General features: G+C 38.4%; 2 protein-coding genes across 2 annotated transcripts in view; one reads left to right on the plus strand and one right to left on the minus strand.

The window, feature by feature from the left end:
* Positions 1–21,760, plus strand: part of LOC137583925 (uncharacterized) — a 186,957-nt gene that overhangs the window by 119,314 nt on the left and 45,883 nt on the right. The window lies entirely within an intron of this gene.
* The window catches only part of pxb, a 178,584-nt gene that overhangs the window by 72,045 nt on the left and 84,779 nt on the right, over positions 1–21,760 (minus strand). The window contains exon 2 of the mRNA XM_068300862.1: positions 4,161–4,212. The gene's annotated coding sequence lies outside the window, so the exon portion shown is untranslated. The remainder of the gene's footprint in view (positions 1–4,160; positions 4,213–21,760) is intronic.

A 21,760-nucleotide genomic window follows, 5' to 3' on the forward strand; every position in this document is an offset into this window, starting at 1 on the left:
AAACATTGACAAAAAATCCTGTAAAATTGAATACTTCAAATTCTTATTTGTGATAAAGAAAGAATAATTTGGATATTTGTTTTCTTTCCTTTGCTTAGAATTGTCCATTGAATATCCTTGCCTTTCTCACATTCTTAAAACTTTCTTTCAGTGCATTTCAGCACAATCATTTCGCATGTAAACTGTGCAGACTTTGTTGCCTGATAAAATTAAAAACCATTTTAGAGCCACAACAAAAGGACAGCGTCAAGCCAGGCAAAGGATAACTACACGATGGCTAGGTGAGGCCTTCAACTTTTAAGTGTTATTTGTTGTGTGTGTAATCCACCTCCTTCTTCTTCTGCTCTCCGTCTCCTCCACCCAAATGAAAATCCAACTATATAGTTAACAAGCAGCTGCCACATGGCGGTGGGTTGGTGTGTGTTTTTTTTGTTTCTATTTTGTTTTTAGAAGGATATACGGAAAAAACATTTGGCGTTGGGTCATAAAAATTTCATTGGCCATTTTCTGGTTTGAGCTTAGGGGTAACAGTTGGTTAATGACAGTTAAAAGCCATTTGGCTAAAAGTTTTTGCATATTAAAAGCATATTTTTGTTCAAGGACTTGAATCAAATTAGTGTTCTTTAGAGAGGCACACACACAAACACAGAGCGAGAGAAAGAGCGAGTGAGAGGACCAGAGCGGAAAGCCGGAGAGAGGTTTAGCTACTACGAATCAATCATTGCCAATTAGACTAAGGCGATTTTTATGAGCCAAATTGGAATGGGTCAAAAGAACGACAAGACAGGATGCATAAGTAGTTCTAAGTGACGACATGCTGATGTCCTGCTGCAAAAGCCAAAATCCCAAAAGCATTCCATTAAATCTAATCGCATTAAATGAGCAGCAGGACTCCCGATTCTCGACTTCAGAGCTTGGTAGAAAAAAAATTAAAAGGGAGAAGCACACAAAAAACCGAGGAGTATAGCAGCAACAATCCGCTGACAGTTAACGCAAATTTATCGATTGGCGATTAAAAAGGGACACAACCAGGAAAATGTTGCTAGGCAGCTAGCACAACCAACGAAAACGACGACAAGGAGTACATGGACGACAACAATGATGAGGATGATAATGTTGCCAGGGTGGGTCTCTCCTGGCACTCTCTGACTAAAAACGAAAATCACAGGAAATTAATTACAATTACGCTTTCTCTCTCTCTCTTTCTCTTTGAAACGATAAACGAGCATTAGCTGCTCTCCCTCCGTGGAGATCCTTTTGCGACCCCTAGCAGGACATCGTCCATATGCCATATGCTGGTTTAATGCCTGAACGCTTTATGGCTTGACACCGCCGCTCCTCTATTTATCGATATGTATTTTAAGCATTTTAAGTGCCTGCAATTGGGATTCGCTTATCAAAAACGAGCGAGGATAAAACAGTGTCTCACAATGTGACAATGTGAATGATTTTGTGGGTTCTTGGCATATGGATCTCTTAGTTTTTATTTCTGAGGGTGTTTCGCCAATTCATTCAACAGAAGAGAATGAAATCTCTTATCAATTCCAAATGCAATTGTGCGGAAAATTGCACTGAATAGAATTTTATCCATTGTTTGAACCCATTAATTGGGAAAACCTATTGAAGTGGGCGGATTATTGGGGGAACCACTTTGTGTTTTATCATCACCAATTTGCAAGATGCTTGAAATTAAAGCAAATAATGATTTAAATAGAATAGATCGTTGAACTTCTTCACAACAGCATTGAATTCATCAAAGCATGAAATATCTTAAAGAAATCATATTTTATCTTCTTACTACTACTTACTTCGTGGGCTTTAAGAAACAGCTTTAAGGACTAAGCCTTTAATCATTCTGCCTGATTCTAAAAGTCTTCATTTTGGCCAATAGATTCTGGCCATAATCATAAAATTTTCATTATGAAAACTAGCTTTTAACATGGCCTACACAAGTAACTGATTAAAAATCCAAGGCAAATTCCCCCATTTCCTCTTCATTACCATTTGTTGATCCAACTACTAAAATACCATTAAGACAAACACCCAACACTATGCCAAACACAAATGGCCAGCAAATTCAAGTACTTTAGGCTAACAAATACACACACACGTATACGCACACATGTACAGAGTCAAGTTGTTTAGCAGGACTGAGTGGAGTTCATTTGCGTTAAAGCCAGAACGAACAGTTTACTATACACATACACTATATATATATATATATATATATATATATATATATACATATATATATATCTGTTTATATATAGCCATAATATAACCCAGCACTAGAGAGCAGTCTAATCGACTCAATGACTCATAAAAATGCCAAAAATGTGCGCCCAGCTGTGTGTGTATTTGTGGGCGAGTGAACGGCCCTTCAATAGTCAAAATCCTTGAGCATCGTTTGTTTATGCATATTTTTTCTTTTTGGCCAACAAGAAAAGTTGGCCAAAAGCATCGGAAATTTTGCGGTTTATCATAAAAAACATAAAATTTGCATAATAATATTTTGAAATGTGCCTTATGCCCGAATCCGGTCCAAGGACCAGGGACCAGGTTCAGGTTTAGAACCAAGGCTCAGCTGGACGCAAGAATCCTTTATGTTTGATGAAGTGAAAGTTTGGTGAATTATTGAAGTGTGCGTACATACGTCCCGGTGTCCCCCGGTAATCTCTGATAAAGTCGGACGACTCCCCTCATAATGGACTAAAAATGTAAACTATTTGCCGTAAAAGGATTGTCAACTGGGAGTTTGAAAATGCCGGCAGCTGCTGATCAAGTGGCAGGATAAAGTGCAAACATTTGGCGACTGTGATTTTGTGAGCGGGTGGAAAAGGATTAACTTTTCGCCAGGACTATTGCCGCACACACACAAACACAGACACAGATACAGACACGAATACGGACACGCGACTAGCGGCACGCATGCGAGACGCAAAACAAATAAAAAACCATTCACCAGGGCACCAGTCACCAGGCAAAGGCAAAGGATTGCCATTCCTTTAAGTAAATAAAAAAGGGAAACGTTGTGTACGCATTATCCTTCCTGGCAGCAGGTTCTGCCATCTTCTGTTTCGTTTTCATTCTGTGCTGCTCGTGCGTGTAAAATCACTTGAAGCATCGTCAATCAAAGCGAAAAAAGCATTTTCACTGTCAGCCACTTGAAGTTATATCCTTTGCATCCTGATGATGCTCTTCTTCTGATGCTGATGCTGCTTCGGTTGCTGTTCTTGCTATCGTTGTAGTTGCTGTTGTTGTTGCTGTTAACAAACAAACTCATCTCAACTCATCAGACATGCAACGGATTCTTAATTCCTTCATCCTTTTATCTTCTTCAACGCGGGACAAGGAACCAGCACAGCAAAATGCACATTTTGTTTATTTTAATTAGCAAGACAAGAAAACCAAGAAAAAAACGAAAATCAAAAGATAAAAAAAGGCATAAAGAAGAAATTGAATTGAAATTGATGATGATAGAAAAAACTTTCTTCATATTAAATATGCAAATTAGCAAAAAGCAAATGAGATATCGAAATGATATAAGGAACCAAATGAAAGGCCACTTAGAAATGAATCCTTTTTAAAAGTAGTTAGTAAATAAGTTCAATTCAATTCAACATAAAACTAAAATTGGCCAAACGAAAGCTTTTCCTAAACTTTATAAAATGTTCTATTCAAAGATCCAAAGCTGACAAATGATTCTAATGACCAACCATTATGCGGTTATATAGGCTTCACTTTTATGTTCCCCAGCCCAGATGAGTATAACTTCAACAAATCATAGACCTTTTTATAATGCAATTATATTTTCGTATTAACAAATATAATAACCAAAATCATAAACACAGCGCCAAATCCAAAGCAATCTGCCTTGATATATGATATATGGTCTACGTTTTGCTTTTGCCATTCCTTTTGCAACTTTTGCCTAAGACAACGAGGATTTTTGCATCCCACCTCCACCCACATTTGTTCCGCCTCCGCTATTCCCATATCTTTATTGCCCTTTTCCCCTTTACAATCCATGCAAATGCCAAATAATCATGGGCCAGAAATAAATTTTCAAGGGGGGGGATAGAATGGAGAAAAAAAGATGGTAAAAGTAAAATAAATACAAAAAAAAAGGCCAAAGTAATATAAAGAGAAATAAAACTCACCCACACAATTTCCTTTGCATCGGGTTTGGTTTTGTGTTTTTTGCCTCGTATTCTGAAAAAAAATTATTTAAATTTTGATTTAAGGACATCATCAAAAAATTTTTACGTTACATAAATTTTTGTTTCTCCCACTAACTTTTCATCTTTTCCTTTTTGGTTTTTCGTTAGGTTTTGTTGTGTGTTTTGCTTCCTGTAAAATGGACCACAAAATTTGTACAACAAGTTGTTCTTCATGTTGCGCTGTTGTTGTGCCTGTCCGTCCGCCTTTCTGTCCGTTCGTCCACAAATTCTTAGATTTTTTATTGTTCTTGTCATAATAAAAACGGAAAATAAAAATTGCCGCAGCTTATATGGGAGGGAGGGGGAGAGAGAAAACTTTTTGGCCGCTAGCTAAGACAAATTAAAGACATCAGAAATTATAAAGCGTAAAAATGGTCAAGAAGTTTTTGCCTTGAAAGACGCCTTGAAGTATGCAATGATTTTTTCACTTGCGTTCGACTCCAAAACTTGAAACTAAGTTGCCAAATTGAAAATGGGGGAAACAAAGTTAAAGTTTTATGCAGTACGGCAAAAGGAAAAGCGGATTAAATTCAAACCAACGGGAACCTGGGCATATGTACATACAGATATGTATGTCTGTCCTTTCCTTCACCACCCCCTTTTCACTCACTCTTTCCGACTGTATAGAGACGTCATCAAGGTGTGCGTCAGAGGCGGGAGTATCTGTGTGACTGTACAATGGGCAACTTTGATTGGGTCCTTTACATAAGCGTTTAATCCTATTTCGCGGTAAAATGCATAAATAGACAAAAACCAAGGGCTGCATAAGACCCACACAAAGCAAAAAAAAAAAAAACATATGGCTATAAAACGAGGGGGGAGAAACAAAAACAAACAAAACTGAATCCAAATCAGCTACAGACAAAGAACGAAAGTGCAAATGCAATTTTCATGTCACGTTCATATCAAAAAGGAGGAGAGGAAATGGCAGAGAAAGGGATGGTAAAGTTTACTAAACGGTCAAATTTCGTATATCAAGTAAAACTTCACGATCATTTAATGCAACATGACAGTAAGTACGTACTGAGATGCATATTGGTATGATGATAATGATGTTAGGCTACATCACAATCTCAACTTTAACCGCATTTCTGTGATGCAACCCTTATATCCTTATATGCATCGCAGACAGGGATATTCGGTAGTACGAACTTTGACCATTTTTCAGGGGCGTTTAAGGCTTAACTCTCGCTTAATGCGCAAAATTAAAAGCATAAATGTATGCATGAGGAGAATATGTGGTGGTGGAGACTCACTCTCCTGTTCGTCCCTTTTTTTCGTCTCCTTTATTTTTCTCTCACTCTCTCTTCAAAGGCCACAACTCATGCGCTTTAGGGCATTTCAGTAACTTACCTTTGGCTTTGAATTTGGATTTGCTTGTTTCGTGAATTTATTGTGCATAAAAGCCAAAAAGTGGGCATAATTTGCTCGAGTCCTGCGCACACATACATACGCACACTTACCCAGAGACACATGGGAGACACGCACAGACATCTACAGGGCTTAAACAAATATTAAATACATTAAAACTGACATACGAGGTCGAGCTGAACGAGTGTAAACAACAAGAAAAGTTTGTCGAGGGGGAAAATCGCATTCAAATTGGCTTTACTTTCAGCATTACGAACTTTGATGTGGCTAGTGCCATGGAAGACTAAGAGGATGAGAGGGAGTAAGCTTACCTTAGGACATACATATAAGGCTTAAGCCACTGGGGGGTGTACAAACAGGGACAATTGTTTGCTGTTTCGTGGGTTATCATGCATAGATCTAGTCTCTTTTAAGGCTTGCCGCAGACTTAAGCCCAATTCTACTTTACCTACTCTCTATTATACTAAAACTTCGTATTAAATCCTAGTATCATAATCCAATTAGTCACGCAATAACTCTACCACACAGGGAATATACCAATATACTAAATGAATCATTCGGGAAACACGCCAAGTGTTTTATGACTCACAAATAAGACATAAAGCTGCAATCCAGATACGTCCATTTACAAGTTAGATATAGATAATACAAGTGCAATGTGTTCGGCAAGATAATTACTAAAATATTCTTAAATAGTTTCCTCAAGTGTAATTCTAAAATCTTCTTTATGTGTTCGTTTAATTGTAATAATGGAAAATGAAGGCAAGTTCATAAATATTGTTTACCTTGGCATTGTACAAAAAACTAATCCAACCATGGGACACAATGCAGATATAACTCCTGGATATATTTATGTCCATATATTAAAGCTCTGGCAAAAAGAAACAGAGCAACACATTTACCGCAGTTGCAACTGCAAGCAACAGAACAGCAACAGAAACAGAAACCGAAACCGAAACCAAAACATCGCCAGATATAGAATGAAAGAGAACCGCATAGCCTGGGCTGGCAATGAGCACGAGAGTGGGTTGGGAACTAAGGGAGGGAATGGGAATGGGAATAAGAGAAACCAAACTCATACAGATGTAAATGTTTATGTTTCCTGAGATAGGACCGGGGACCACACACAAATACCACTGGCCCAATTTTGTTATTATCATTTCATGGCATTTTTTGTTATACCCTGCACCTATAAATGGCATTGGTAAAAATGGATATATTAAAGTCAACAGAATGGAAAATAAAAGGCCATTATTTTATTTCCCAAACTGGGAAGAAATGTGTTTCTTTTTCAACTTGAAGCCATTTAAAGGATAATAAGATTTTTAGTTCTGTGTCTTACTTTAAAGGTAATTTGTTTCAAAAGTCTCGTGAAGATAATAATCAGCTATCTTCATTAATCCAACAAAGAAATCAAAAAGCTGTGATTTCCATTATCATTTATGGTGAAAGTGTCCTTTGTGTCCATTTGTCCGAGTTATAGGGTAACTTAAAGTCGTCCTACGCTGAGATCCTTTTGTTTTCTTTTTTTCTAAATTATTATTTTCCATTTGCCACACTTTTTAAACATTTATTAAGCGCCATCTTTATTTTCACTTAAGAAACTGAGTTCCCCTTCATTGCCCACTTTGCGCATAGTCTTTGCGGCCATTCACAGAGGGGGTAAGCGGGCGGGTTATGGGGGAATTTTGTGCAATATTTTTAATATTTATATGGCCACCAAACCCACACACTCACACACACACACACAAACACACAAATCATCAGCAGGCAACCCCAAAAGAAAAGGAGCATCAAAAAAAGAAGCCAGCGGAAAAAATTCCTGTAAATAATAAATTTCTGTGTGGTGGCCAACAACAACAATAACAAAATCAACAAAAAGCAACAAAAAAGCACAAAAAAATAGAAGAAAAAACCAGAGAACCCCAAAGAAGGAGCTGGGAAATACGCGGAATTATAAACCGTGGAAAACTATTACCCCAAGGATGCTCAAATCCAAATACACATAGAAACAAACAAACACACATATGTATATGTATGTATGTGAGCATACACTTACACACACATACAAACGCGCTTACGTGCTTGGCGGAATATTGCAAAAATATTGCAACAACAGTAACAAAGAAAGGAGCAGATGAAAATTGTTCATGGAGACATACTGAATTGGTAATACCCTTTTAATTTGATTAATTGAAAATAGAGCAAAAAAAAAAATATATATATGTATGTATGTATATGTTCTCCTTAAATACCAATGTCCTCGTTTACATTTTTTTATTGTAACATATTTATTATTGTGATAAGCTTTTACTATTCAAAGCCAAACTTGACAGATTGGTTTTAACCTTTTGCGTACGAGTTTCAACGTGGATGCCTAAAAAACTTGGTGAATAATAATAACAATAAAGTTATTATAATCTGAAACTATTATCGAACAAGATATATAAATGTAATGAGAACGCTATTGCCAACATCTTAATCTTTTAGTTTAAAACTATCTTGAAGCGTCCTTTTGATCCCCTTACCTCTAAAAAATTTAATTCAAAGTTTGCTTTTTTGAAATATAAAATGAGTTGAGACAAGTATTATTATAACTTATTTAATATGAGATATACCTTTGCATCAATCAGTGTACTAAACATTGGGGACTTTCCTTTTTGCTCCTTTTCCTTTCTGTTTTTTTTTTATGTGTGTGTATGTGTGTGTGTGTTACTCGCACCAATATTCTTGCTGATGAACTTTTATGCGGGTAACACAGAGAAAAACCAAAAATAATAAAAAAAATGTTCGAATATTCATTCATATGCAGCCAAGTGCAGGACTTGCCCCATTCTCCACTGCCGCACAATCTCTTTTCCCCCCACTGTAACCCACTGCTTTATGCCCTACAGCAGTTGACTTATGTGTTGGTGTGTGTGTGCGCGAGTGTGTGTGTGTAAATGGGTGTATGAGTGTGTGTCGTATGCAGCCACCATGCATATTTTTAATTGAGTGCGCGGGGAATTGATTGTCAAGGACGTGAACGTGGAACTGAGTTGTGGATACAACAAAAAGAGGATGTACAATTGTAGGAGTGGACAGGTAGGAAATGGAAGGGGGGGGGATTGGTTGGATGGTTGGTTTGTTTGGCTACCGTTACCATTACCTTTTAACAATTTGCTAGCATCTGTACATCTGGGAGAGTGTGTGTGTGTGGACTATGAATACAGCACTTGACTTGCTTCGTTTGTTCTTTTTTCTCGCGTTTTTATTTAAGTTTTGTTCCTCTTTTTTTTTGCCATGTGCAAAGAATATGAGTACTTAAAGGGTTTCAGTTGCATTGCTAACCACTTTCTATGGATATGGCCAAGAGAGTGGGTTGAAGCTGCAGGCTGTGCACACTCGCACACACAGTTCTGTGTTCGTGTAATACAAGATGGAAAGTTGCTGAGTACGTCAAAATGGAATTGTAATTAATTAAATATATTTACAGCTGACACAAGTTGAGGGCTTTTAAAGTCTCCTAGAAACAAGTGCTTCAATTCTACTTGGAAGTTATTTCAAGGAAACTCCAGCTAGACCTGAATAACTCTTGATGAATCCTTAGACTATATGAAGAGTTTTTTTTTTTTTTATCAGACAGAAGCTATCTGTGTCAATACGAGTTAAGTCCATCCCAGTTTGTCATAAAAACGCAAATCAAAGTGGCAAATGCTTTAAAATTCATAGAAGAACATCTTGAAAATTCAAGCCTCGTTTTTTGCTTAACAACATTTTGCTAGAATTTACTGCTAAAGTGCAGTTGCTCTATATAGACCCAGAGTACTTTATAATAGTTTTACCAAAAAAAAAAAAACCTTGCTATAAATTCTAACAATCCCGCAGAATGGAACTTAAACCTCTTCCTCCTGGCAGTCTCTTTTGGCCTTTCTCTTTTGCGTTTTCTCTGTGTACCACAAACATAGTTTGCTGTCTCTCTGTTATTTTGCTGCTCTGCACCTCTGTTTTGTGCATTTCCGTTGCATGTTTCTATATCCGGGCCACAAATAAAGCGACATGCAACACAAAAGAGTCGCAAACGCGGAATAGTTCAAATGAATGTGAAACCAAAACGAAACTTTAAACAGCTCGAAATATTTAAAACTCTAAAAGGGCAGATAGAGAGGGTGAGAACCAAAGACCCCCTTGCCCTTTGCCTTTCTGATTTCAGTTAACAATATATATTTTGATAAATGAAAATCTGTGAAACAGCTAATGAACTACAATTTACAACTTACAACTTTTGGCATTTTCACATGTACCGTTATGTCCGCCATTTTGTATTCGGTTTACAGTTTTGTGCCCTTTTATATTTTGTTTGTTTGTGTGGCCAAAAGGCAAAGTTGCATTGCAATTTCCGCTTTTATTTTTTCTTTCGGCTGCGGCATATAAATAAACATTTATTTCGTGCATTTTCCCCTTCCATCAGCTCACCACCCCCCACACATGTCATTGGCCCTACTGCATCCACCCAACCAGCCCATGCCATCTTTCATCCACACATTCATTGCTTAGTTTTGCAGTTACTGCTACAGTTACAGAGTTACCGTTAGTTTAATTAATCTTAATTCACGACTGAAACAGACGATGCTGCTCTTCTCTCTATGCCACTTCACATGCAAGATTTTATTTATGGCCAAAATATACTATACAATTTTACCAAAGCAAAGAGAAGGCTATCACTAAAGGCTGAAGCTCAATACGAATTTGTATGCTCTTCACTTTTAAAAAATTTAATTGAAACTAAAAAATAAATCTGATCTTGGTAGTCAACTCTTTTAAGACATTCTAGGGATAACTCTGTAGAATCCATTGACAGCACTTCCTCAAAAGAAATAAGTTCACATTCACATATTGTATATGGTTATAGATTTTGTATAAATCGGCACATTTGCCATCTCTTACTAAGCTCAAACTGCCGTCTATAGTCCTTGAACCTTTTCATTGAAAGGGTATACAAATAGGTACAAAAAGAAAAGCCGAATGGAGTCTCTGCTGAAGCCATTTTTATTCTATATTCGCGTAATGCTTTTAGCTTTATTTGTGCTTCTTTTCTCTTTTTTTCAGTTTTAGCTGCTTTTTGTTTGTTGTATTTTGTATTTCGTATTTCCACGCACTTGAAATGCTGCATATAAAAGCCAAACGAAAAGTGGTAACTCTATGGAAAAATGTTATGGCGCAAAAAGCACAAAAAGCTGGCAATTTTCAAATAAATTCAAAATAAAATTCTCGGTTTCGTGTGTCATAAACAAAAGAAATCAAACAAATATATTTTGAAATTGACTCCCAGGGTTTATGTTTCCGTATATATGTATGTATGTATGTTTATGCATATATCTCATATGTATGTGTTTCTCTGAATGAATAGGAATTTATTTTCTATGCTCTCAATGAAATTCAGACTAGGCGGTAATAAATCTAGTTGCCAACAAAGGATCAGACAGGACGATAGGGATGAGAGCTAGACGGATGTCGACTATAGGTATATAAATAATAATTCAATATTTCAATATTTGCGTGATTTTCATTACGTATTTATATTTTGGTTTTACGTTAAGTGGGTTCGATTGAATTCCTGGAAAAAGTAAAGTTTTTGATGACATTATGCTGAATTTCCAATACAAAAGTATTCTAATTTATAAAACCATAAAATCCGTCTAAGGTCTCCATGTCAACATTTTCTGGTTATGATAGCCTTAGACAGTGCCGGATTGAGCCAGCGCGGTGTCTGTAGTAATCAAAAAAGCTGTTATTCGGCTAATCCAGCACTGGGTTCAGCTTTTCTCATTTTGGTTGAGAACTCGTTCACAGGATAGTATCAATGGATAAATTGATAATTTCATTTAATATCACTTTCTGTTCTACCCTCAGTTAATAAATAATGGGCAAATTGTTTGCTCAAATTAATTTTGCCATGATACTGAGGCATCTTCATTTGATTTGTTTAGTCCCGGCTCCAAATTGGTTTCATGCCTGCCAATAACTAACAATAAAGTTCCACATCCATCTCCCTACTTCCAACATCCTTTCAAATCTAGCATTCGTGATTAGTTGTGCCATCAACCTTTGCGTGAGCTGTCAAAATGACAATTGAATTGCAGTCCGAGGAGAAGTGGAAACAAAACTTTAGACTAACCAATGTCGACAGTTTTTCCCCCCCAAAAAAAAAAAAACCAAAAGGAACTTTTTCGGTCATGCACAGACGATTGTTTCCCATAATAATATATATATATATACATCTGATGTATGCTATATGGAAGATATATGTATGTATGTGTATAGTGTGCGGTGGCATATGAATTTTCATGCAGTTTGAGGCCACACATATCCCCAGGAGTATTTTAGCACGAGGAAAACATTTTTTTCACTTGAGCTGTCAGTCAGTTTGTGGGTTGGGGGATGGAAGTGGCAGTGTGTGTGTGTGTGTATGGGTGGGTGCAGCAGTGACATGCGGCTGTACTTAATACAGCCTCTCCCTGCCCCACCCTCACGCATCATTGGTGTAGTTGTTTTGCTTACGTTTTTGACAGCTAAATGCAGAAGTAGAAAAGAAGACAAAGTCTGAGAAGGAGTTTCTTCGAAACTCATGCCGCCACTCAGTTGTCAAATGTTTCTACACTTGCTACGTGTTTCTCCGATTCTTACTCGCTCTCTTCCTCTCTCCTTCTCTATGTATATATATATCTATCTCTTTCAAGCATTTGCTACGTCACTTTCTCACCCTTTTTTGTTTCTCTTGGAGCTTTTAAAAAATGTTTTTTAGCAAATTGTTTGCCAAAATGCTGCATAGACATTGAAAAACAGAAGCAGCAGAAGGAGTACAAAAAATGACGCTAATGGAAGGCCCTGTCATTTGTCTATGGAACGAGGGAAAGTAGTGGGAGTGAGAGTGGGAGAATAGAGAGTAAAACAAGATATAGTGGGCGTGGGAGATGGAAATTGGTATGGAGGTAGGAGAGATAAGTGACATGCCCAGGCATACGTGTCATATGCGTTTAATGTAAGCCAGCACTGTCTTGCCAGTAGTCAGTGCGTTAATTGAAGCAGTTCTCTTCTTTCTTGGTTCCTACTTCCAGTTGTAGTCGGTTCTTAGTTTCCTTTTTTTACTATTTTGACATCTGTCAGAGTGGCAAAGAAGAACTTTATTTGCTTTTTCTTTGCCTTCATTTTTCTTTTTCTCCATTTCTTTGTTAGTTAGACGTTGGCAACTTATTTACCATTGTCAAGAAATTGAGCGACAGGTGCAATAGCAAGAAGATTGCAACATGAGAGAAAGTAGCACAGCTAAATAGAGGAAAGTTTAAGCAGAATAAAAAATGTTTTGCAAATGTTGGAAACATTTTTGTTACACCATCAGAAGATGTTTATTTGGGATTCTTGATTGATCCTTGAATTGTTCACAGGTACCTTAGTTCCTGTTATTAAAGTTAAAGTTTCTGGTCGGTGGTCACTGAAAGGCTCTTGAAACATTTCATAAACTAAAATCGCAAGCTTAAGCTGCCATTCACTTAATAACTTAAATTATGTATATAAACTCCACATGCTAATGAAGCATCATCCGTACTAACAATTTATTCCTTTTCCGAAAAATCTCCCCCACACCCTTTCTTCCGTCCATTCTGCATTATACGAGTATAATCCCCATGGCACCTCTCGTGCCCTTTTTGCTACCTAAGGCAGCTACTTTGCATATGCCTTGCCTGCCACTGTTTCCCGCTCCCCCTCCCTCTTATTTTTACTGGCTTTCGTGTTCACTATCTATCTTTGGCATGTGTAATAACTTGTGCCAATGGCAGCTGGCTATTATCCTTCAAGCAGGATATGCAGCAAAAGCAAGAAGAGGAGCTGCAGAAGCGGTGGAGGGGAGAGGAGACGAGAGAATTTGTAGGGGGTAGAGCGACGTGATCGGATTAGTTATTTTATTAGAAGCTCTAAAGCATTTTCCAACATTTTTAACATTCTCCCTACTTTTTTATTCCCCCACACCAACTAGAAAATTGAAAAAAATAAATTTTTATTTATGCCATATTCAATAAGGCAACCAATACTTCCCCATAATAAATAAGCACGATAAAAACTGATGGGCGGACGTGGTGTGTGTGTGTGTGGTTGGCTTAGGTGAATATATGAATGAATGAATCACCCATCATGGTGAATGAGTGAATCAAGTCATTGCACATGCTGCATTTTGTGCGCGGCTTTGAAGCTCTTTCAATTTCAATCACTTGAATAATGGCAGCTAACTGTAAAATGTTCAATACAATTTGATTATGAGCCAAGGAGATGGCGCAGGGCTTTGGGAGCGTGGGTGTGGGGGATTGGGTAACTTGTGGAAGCCATGAAACTCTGCACTTGATTGAGTGCCTTGCCAGGGTATTTGAGTGGCTTTCGAGTGGCAGCAACTGTGGAAGTCAGTCAACGATTCTGAAAGCGAAAATTGCATAAATGCATGGCACTTTTCTACTATTGCCAATAGGAAAACTCGGTTAGATTTTCCTCTACCACCACCGCTACCGCCATCATCTTGTCTTCATCATGGAAGCCACAGTCAACGAGTAGTCAGGGAACGACCGGTCGTTGCTGCTTGTCTGCTTTCAATATTCAAAACACTTGGTTGCATATGCAAATGTTTGGCAACTGAAACAGGCAAAACGATGACCGAAGAGGTCGGTGTGCAGGGCCAAAATCAACGGCAATGGCTGCAGCAAGGAGAACAGCAACACAACAAATGCTCACTCAAATGACCCATGTGCCAGTGTGGACAATGTTTCGGCTATGCCCTTGGGAAACGGAAAGCTAATGGGAATGGGAGGGAGACTATGACAAAGGACAACGAGGCAAGTGGCAATCAGAATGCAATTGTTAATAATAAATGCATAATTTGCAATTGGATTTCGAAATGTTTTTGTTTTGCAGACCAGGGAATTGATTATGAAAAGGAAGGGAAAAATATAAGTAATCGATCAATAGAATAGCATGGCAAATGGTCAATGGCTCTCCAGAATATGGAAAATTGTCGACACTTGGGTTGTCTGCCTGTTTTCCATTTTAGAATTAACCCTTGGCCCAGGTGAGTCCACAAATGTGACTTGACCACTTTTGGAAATCGTCCAATACAAATTAAATTAAGCCAAGCGTAAACTTTATGCTAACTGTAGCTTATGCATAAGAAAATGTTCCCGGATACGTCCTATTTTTATATTTTTATTGTTTTCGATTAAAAAGTCATAAAAATTAGTAAAAGAATTCAACAAAAGAGCGAAAGGCCACAAACATATGTAAAATGGACAATTAACTTAATTAGATGGCCAAGGCCTAAGAGAAAAGGCGTTTATATGGTGCGCTACTTTTTCTCTCTCTCCTAAAGGCAGCTGCCTGCTCAGCTTGATTCTGAGTTGGGTCCTACCCAAAAATTAGGAAACGAAAATTTCCAAAAAGTGAAAGAACTTCGGGAGAGAGAGAGAGAAAAGTATCAAGAGACAGTTTCGGCGAGAAAGTGTGAGGAGGGAAGGTAGTGAATGGGCCACCTGCCGAAACACACGATCGGGAAAGCAAAGCAGACAGAGCACAACTGACCCAGCCACGCCCCCTCATCCACCACCACCAACAACAACAACAGCAGCAACAACAACTGCAATTACTGTGTTAGTGTTGCTCATTAAAATTGATGTCTTAATTTGAAAGAGTTTTACATATCCATGCAGCAAAAGCAGCAGCAATGGAACAGCAGGAACCCAGCCAAAACCAGGACACAAACACGACTCACACACACACACGCACACCAATGGAGACACCCTGTAATTAGGCGCCGCGCCAACAAAATGAAACGAAATGAAATGAAATTGTTAACAAATGAATTTTACCACAAAATTGGCTGGAGGGCACCAAAAGAGCAAGAGCAGAATGTGGCCCAGAGAGATACACATATAGAGAGAAAGAGAGAGAATGGAGGGGGAGACAAAAGACAGAACCAGTTAAAGGCAAAGACAAATAACAAGAAGCCAAGAAAGCCGAGGTCCAGATCCCGAAGAATCCCATTCCCAAGAATCCCATCCCAGCAATTAGGTAGAAGATCCCCAAAAGCCTCAATGGCTTGGTCCGGTTGGTCGCTTGGTCAGTTGGTTGGGGCGTATGCGTTATGATGAAGTTGTCAGTGCAAGGGGCTACCGTATGCATGTTGCAGTTGAAGCTAAGACTGGAACTGGACTGAATGCTGCAACCAGCTCTCCAGACTGTTGATTTAGCCATAATCATTCTTGTTATTCTCTCGAGCTAGCCTGAAGCATTCAACAAACGAAGGAAGGTTATGCGCTTTTGGTTTATGACGCACTTTTGCATATATATGGGTTTTTCTCTTGTGCCATTCAATTGATTTGGCGTTTCAAATGGCGCCAAAGGCCAATTTAGTTAGAAAAGGATTACAACCCAAAGAGTATGAAAACTTAAGCTTTAAAATACATAGTTGAGAATTTTTTAAGCTTTTTCTCACTTAAAGACTCCATCTCAATTTTCATGTTTCGCCTGAAAATTCACATTTTTGTCATTGTCAATGGAAAAAGAAGAAGAAGAAGATGAAAAGGCAGACCCTGCATCTGCTGCTGGCACAGGATCTTACATCCTCTCATATCCGCATATCCTTCTAACTGCAATTCGTTTCACATTCACCATGGACACATGGAGCACAAAGGCTTTTGTCCGGCCAAATGCTATGCTGCCCAGGTAGAGCCCAAGAGCTAACTCACACACACATACACATAGAGAGATACCTACATTTTTATCAATGGCTTATACATCCTTGGTATATCCCTTGGCCAAGCTTTAGTTACGCTACTTTGATTTCAGATTATTGCGGGGAATTTAAAAATGTTCTTCATCCTTCTTATTTGAGAGAGTATGATGTAACAATTTAATCTTGTCTCGGCAGCTGGACAATAGTCAGTTGGGTTTGTTTGTGTGCGTGTGTGTCCTGGCAGCTGTCGTGTTTGTTTGCATCAGCCATGGTTGCTTTAAGGACTCCCTTAGGACCTGCTACTAATCACAAGTCGTTGGCTGTTGTCACTTCCTAATGAGAGAGTGCAACACAACACCCAAAAAAATAAAAAGTCAAACAACATTGGAGAGTCTAGTCACACATGTGTATGTGTGTGTAGTCCTACGACCAGTCCTAGTCCTGGCGTCATCAAGTGCCCTGACTGACACTTGATTTCCCCCTGTTCAACTAATTTTATGCGTTTCTCGCGACTTGCAGCCCCGTCAACAGTGTCAACTGTCAAATGCGTGGCAGCAACGATTTTCAACACGTTGCAAAGTTGTCCATCCCGCTCTCTCTGTCTCTCTCTCTCCCTATCTCTTTCTATTTGTCTCTCTGTCCTGAGCTAGGGGAAATTGGATGCCGCATGAAAGATTCGTGTTTATATTTAAAAATGTCACCAAGTACAGAGCTGGCAATTGGATAGGACATATCCTGTCCCTTTATTCTCAGGCATCCTCCTCATCATTGACGTTGTCGTCGCCAGCTCATTAGCAACTTTGTGTGGGCAGTTACACGCTTATTTAGGTATTTATGTATTTGTATTTCTTCCACTTGTGAAATACTTTATGAAATTGTGGGCCAATTCGACCATTAAAATCCTTGTACGCAAAATCATAAATCTTATCCCCCATCGCATGTTCCTGTTCTCACTCTTCCTGAGTCGCTGGTCATTACTCAGTTGCATGAAAAATATAAATCAAGGCATATCAAATGGATTTGGTGAAACAAAAATATTGGAATATCATATTTCTTCATAGTATTTAACTAGACGTCCTTTAAGTGTTACAATGAAATTCCTTCAAAAACAGGATACACATGAAAGGAAACATAATATCTGTTTTAGGTATTAAGCCTCATATAAAGACTTGAAATATCATTTTGGCTTTTAGCTTAAAAAAATCATAAAAAGATATTTTCGAGAATAAACTTTTACTATATTAAAGCAGACTTGGACTTCCCCCAAATCTAAATTTTTTTCCTCGTCCCCCCTGGATAGACATTTCAAATACGTTTCCAGCCCGATAAGAAGTGAATTCAATATATCACTTTTAAGGTAAGCAAGTTAGTTGCCCCATAATGCTTATATGTATGTATGTATGTAAGTTGTAACAAGATTTTACCCTGTATATACACATATTGACCATTGGACATTCTATTCTTTTTTGGTCTTCGGAATCAAGGGTAAAACGAAGTCCCTGCTTTGGGCTAAGCTAGTGTTGTTGTGCTCGGCATCCATTTAATTTTATTTTACTACGTTATTTTTTTATGTTTCTAATGGCGAATGTAACATTATTTATAACTCAACGACGCAAGGATAATGCCATATTAAATGTCAACTGCACTAGAATAAGACTTGTGGGACACACAAATCCCAAACATGAAAAATCTATTGCCGGGCCACACATACATATATGTTTCGTCAGAAGGCGAGGGGGATAACGAAGCAAGTTAAATCCTTAAGATGTCCCACAATCCTGTGAGGTTACCTTTTTCCTTAGTTCTTTCTTTTTGCTTTGGTGTTTTGTTTTTTGGAGGGTTGAGCGAAAGTCCTTTTGTTTTTACGCGCCACTGAAGACATCGAAATGCTGGGTCCAGCTTATGACAGCAGCAAGTCCTAGTCGAAAAAGCTTTGGCCCAAAAGAGTCCTTGCACTCATTTTTAATTCAACTCACATGCTATCGCATCTCTTTGTGTTGGTGCTTGGTTGGGGAATCTTGGCCTGCAGTGCTCAGAGTGTTCTCTCTCCTTCTCTCTTTTGTTTTCCCTTTGTGCTTATACTGTGCTGGATTTCATTGATTTATGCGCTATCCTTGGATGTCCTTTAGGTGACTTCACAGGATGCGGCATGTATGTTCGTATACCATGGCCTGCTGGCTACTTTGTTTCACTTTGACCACATTTGTGGCCCATCTTGGACATGCCTTGCATGCCAGATAATAAGCACAGTAAGATTTCATTATCCATTCGAAATTCGTTTTGTAATTAATTTAATATAACCTATAAAATCATGCGAGCATTGGCCAAGCATATTGATTTGTGTATCAATTTGAAGCAATGATTGAAATTGAGTCCCAATCCCTCTAAATGAACATTTGCCTATTCCAAGGAAACTCATCTAAGAACTTACTGTTGGATGAATACCCTATACTTTAAAGGGCAATATCACTATTCGAGCTCACCCAACTGACTGGCTGGCTAACTTCGATTGTCTACCCAAAATACAAAACTTGGCCAGAATGATAAGTGCGATAGAGAAATCATTTCTCGCTCTGTTTCTCTCTCTCTCTTCGTCTCTCTCTACTTCTGCTCAGTGGTCCGCATCTGGTGTGTGGTTAGGCCGGCGGCGGCCTTTTGTCTAATTCTATCAATTTAATTAGTTTCTTGCGCTCCAATTGTATTGCCATGGACTTTTGGAAACCTTTTACCAACGAAATGCATATACACAAAATGGCAAGTTGAGTTGCGGTTGAATCACGTACCAAATGAGCAGTAGCATGCCGACTTCTTATACCCTTGGGAGGGGGCGTGGCAGCTCATTGCTCGTCCAACTGTTCACACCTCCTTCTCGTCCATCCCCTACATATCCTACACATTCCATCAATCATAATGGCAATTGAAGGAGTTTATCTCTCACATTTTGAGGTTTCAATTCTCTTTTCTTGTTAAAAATAAATTTCAACTTTCGACTTTTTGGCTTCTGCTCGATCATTGGATTAGTTATCAATCATTTGAGTTGTGGGTCTCTCCTAGGGCAGATTTTCATTTGTGTTGTCAACTCCTTCTTTTCATTTGGCTTCTTTTCTTATTCTGTGGCCTTTGTGGTTTCTCTTTTCATTTGGTTTTCATTTTTGGTATCTCAATTTTCAACAGCAGCCGCAGCAGGAGGAGCTGCAGCGGCAGAAGCAGCAGCAGCAGCAGCTGATATCCTGTGAGAAGATGCCGCCTTTTGTTGTATTGTTGCATTGTAGGTGTGAAATGTTCTTGATGCTCATGCATATCCTGTCGACAGCACGGACAGACTGACTGACTGACTGGTTGACTGGCCGCCTGCTGGCCTCAGGCCCTTTGTTAGACAGTGACCAACGTTCTCCTCTTATCTTTTCCCTCAATGTGTTTCTTTTGCTCTGGCTTTGTTCTCTTTAACATGTGTCTAACAAATGTTCCTCATCATCACCCATTTTGCAGGATCCTGTTCTTCACATTTTTAATTTATGTTCGTCCTGTTTGGTTTTCTTTTTGCTGCATCTTTTCGTATTTCGTATTCTTTTATACATTTTTTCATCTTCTAATAACTCAATTAAACGTTTTGGATTCCCCATTTTTCGCCCATATCAATGGCAATCTTTTGAATAAAAATTTCTCTGCCATTCTTTAATTTAATATCCTGTGGCACAGCTTGGCAAACGACAAACCGCAGACAGGATGCTGGCAAAAAGGCGCACTCAGAAGCACAAGGAAGTCTAAATCATTATGGCAATGACGGGAATATCAATTTACACACGGGAATTCCATATTCCCGCTAGGCACAATATTTGCCCGTGCCACTTAATTATGTTGCGGTGAGTTGAGGTGAACGGAGAACCAAGATTATGCCATGTAGATGTATCAAATAAAGCAAATTTTCTGCTTGCAGTCTCTAAGCCCAGTGATGAGAGGAATTTAATGCTTTGCGTGATTTCTGGCTGACAATATTTTCTTTCTAATTGAATGCTTGCATTGAATGCTTCTATTTTGTCTTGCTCTCGCAATATGATATTTCGGACAAATCAAGTTAAATAATTATATTATGGTAAACATTATCAAATTTTACAAAACAATAACATGAACAAACGAAAGAATCGGAAATTCGCTATAAAGTTGACTTCTTAATATAAGAAGAACTTGTCATGTTGTTTCAAGTTTTGCATTTCCATTATCAGTAAATCACTTTTCAATCTAAATTAACTTCACTTTATATACTTGCGAAAAAATCACAGTATCGCAGCCTTTGGCATCTCAAAACTTCAATTGAAGTCTCGTTCACCTTCGACGCGCCGGAAGCAAAAGCAAACGCCATGAAAATTTGCTTACTCATTGTTACAAAAAGATGCAAAAATGGCAGGAGATACTTCTACAGATACTCAAGGCAAAATACTCCCACCCCTCTCACAAATGTTCCTAAGTAGAAAGTGCAAAACGAATGGCAAAAATCAAAGTGAACTTCCAAGAAGAAAATACTTAATCTACAGGTAAAGGAAAATAGGATTATTTGTGAAGAAGGCAGAAGCAGGTACACGAACATTTTTTAACTAATTAGAGTACCTTGATCTTACAAGCTATTCTAAGCCTACTCAAGTGCCCAGTGGTTAAGAACATAATTATGGGCTTGAAACCGAAACGGAACGAAAAGAAAAGAAAGATACCTAATACCAATACCCAATCCGACTTTAAGCCGGTCAAGTAAAACCAATCTAGCCACTTCATTTGCATTTTAAAGAGCATCTTAAGAGTGCATTTTCAATTCAAAAGGAAGCAGCTTAGCCAGAGAACCAAAGAACTGGTTAGAATGGTGTTTGTGGTGGGCGTAGGTCAAAAGCCTCAAAAATAGGAATTATGAATATGATTAGAGGCATAATTGAGCTCATTTATATTTGTATTTGGAATCGATACAGAGAAGCAAATGTCTTTGCCTTCAATGGTAGACCTGGGAAATGATGATGTAACGAAGCTGCAACAAGAATAGAAACGAGCTGTGAAGCTGTAGGTGTTTACCTAAATTAGAATCTGGCATCAGACAACAAAGGTCTCCTGCTGCACACCTGCAGGCATTATCATTTCCATTTCCTCCAGTTTCGATGCATAGATTGAGACTCGCCATCGTTGGCGTTGTTGGCATTGGCATCGCTTAATTAAAAGCTGCTTTTCATCTCACAACACGAAAATCACATAACACCAGGGCAAGTACAGCCAGCCCAGTTCTCAGTTCCCAGTTCCATTCAGTCAAACATGTAGTCAGCGAGTCAACCTGTCGGTGGCTTGCTATCTCTCACAGTGGGTTGTCTCCCTCACCATTTCGAAAATTCCAAACAAAACCCGTGAAAATTTATCTCACAAACGTCGGCTAGTTGGTTACTTG

The sequence above is a fragment of the Drosophila tropicalis genome, unplaced genomic scaffold, assembly GCF_018151085.1.
Source record: "Drosophila tropicalis isolate 14030-0801.00 unplaced genomic scaffold, ASM1815108v1 contig_878, whole genome shotgun sequence".
Lineage (NCBI taxonomy): Eukaryota > Metazoa > Arthropoda > Insecta > Diptera > Drosophilidae > Drosophila > Drosophila tropicalis.